Below are 1,864 nucleotides of genomic sequence, written 5' to 3'. Positions count from 1 at the left end.
AGATGTCCTACATTAAGGTCCTCAGGAAAGGGAGTGTCAATGAATGTTTTTGTATTATGAATCAACAGTACATAATACACCAGAGAGCCCTTGGGTATTAAGTCCCATTTACAACAGAAACGAATAGATAAAACCGGAAAAAAGGGTCTTTCTTTCAGTGATATAAAAAGTGTCAGGCTATTCACGTTTTGACACACCACATATCAAGTATACGCAAATTTGAACAATCTGATAACAGAACAAAGCATCCTTAAAGGTACATCTCAATATCAAAACATGCCATTTGATCTTTTCCTTTGTTCAGAAAGGCTCCGTTTACTTCATACAGTAAAAACTAGCAAAAAAAAAAAAAGTTTCTATTATAATCTATTTGACATTTTACATAACCATTAATTAGTACTGGGCAAAGATTATTGGTAATAATTATGTAAAAGTGACAAAAACAAGTAATCTGTACAGTATTTATTATAATACCCAAATTACCCATATGGGCAATGCTTCATTACAGTTTTCAGTGTCACATGATCCTTTCAGAAATCAATATAAAGCCCTATTTGGATGGTAATCATTTCCCAGGGAATGAGACACGCATTTCCAGGTTCGTAAGATTAATAAGTACAGGGAAAATAGGTATTGAACACATCATGATTTTCCAGGGAATAATTATTTTAAAGGAGATGCTGACAAGGAATTAAACCAGATTTTGGTAAAAATCCAAACAGCACAAAACAAAAAACAAAATAATCTGAAAAAAAAATTGCATTACTCAGGTATGAGTTTTTTCAAGACTTCAGCAGAGTGTAAAAAACTTGATGGTTCTGTGAGTCTAGTCTATAAAATTTCAGCTTTAACTTGTATTTTCTATTGGATTAATGTGAGGTGATTGGCTGGGCCATTCTACAGCTTGATTTCTCTGAAAGCATTAGAGTTTCCTTGGCTTTGTTTTGGATCATTATCTTGCTGAAATGTCCACCCTGATTTCATTTTCATCACCCTAATAATGAAGATGTTGGACTGAAGCTGTCAATTTTACATTGTCCTGTTTTTTGGGAGTATGCTGTTGTATTTTGCACTATCTGTATTTTGCATTGTCGTTGTATTTGCACTTTCAGTATTTTGCACGATCATTATATTTGCACTGTCTGTATTTTGCATTGTTGTTGTATTTGCACTGTCTCGAGCCAGCACCTAAGCTTTTCACTCATCATACCACACATGCTGCCGATGACGTGACAATAAAAGTGATTTGATTTGACTGAAGCAGCCAATATTCAATTACAATGACGAAGGGCAGAGGGTTGCTGAAGAACTACTGAGAGATTACTGAGGGATTTCACTGGCTTTCTACTCCTCCCGTTCTTCATGTGTTTCCCTATGTCGTTGCATTCTATTACACATAACTTCATTTGTAAACTAAAGTTTTGTTTTTTCGCATCTATGGATTTCTTCGGTCGTTATTTCAAGTCAACAACACCTTTAAAAATATGTTTTCTGAGAAAAATGGTGACGTGTTCAATACTTATTTCCCCCGCTGTATTTAATGATTGAGGAGCTATGGAGATTTTCTCTTACAGACATTTCCATGAGAAACAACTGGCGTCTGAATAGGGCTTTATCATTATTAATGTTGTAAACAAGCACACTGCTTAATTTTTTTTATAGAAGCCATGATAGCAATGGCTTTATTAGTAGTTCAATATAGTAGATAACATTTGATAATTTATGACCTTCTTATTAAAGGATTTTAAAAAGCAGAATAGTATCTTGCTCCAGTAGTTCTGTTAACAAATATTTGCAGTGCTTGAGCTTAATCAAGTTGACTCTAAATGCAATTGCAAAACTTTTACAATAAAAGCAACTCAAA

The sequence above is a fragment of the Danio rerio genome, chromosome 5 (assembly GCF_052040795.2).
Source record: "Danio rerio strain M-AB ecotype USA chromosome 5, GRCz13ab, whole genome shotgun sequence".
Lineage (NCBI taxonomy): Eukaryota > Metazoa > Chordata > Actinopteri > Cypriniformes > Danionidae > Danio > Danio rerio.
This window is presented reverse-complemented; position numbering follows the sequence as displayed.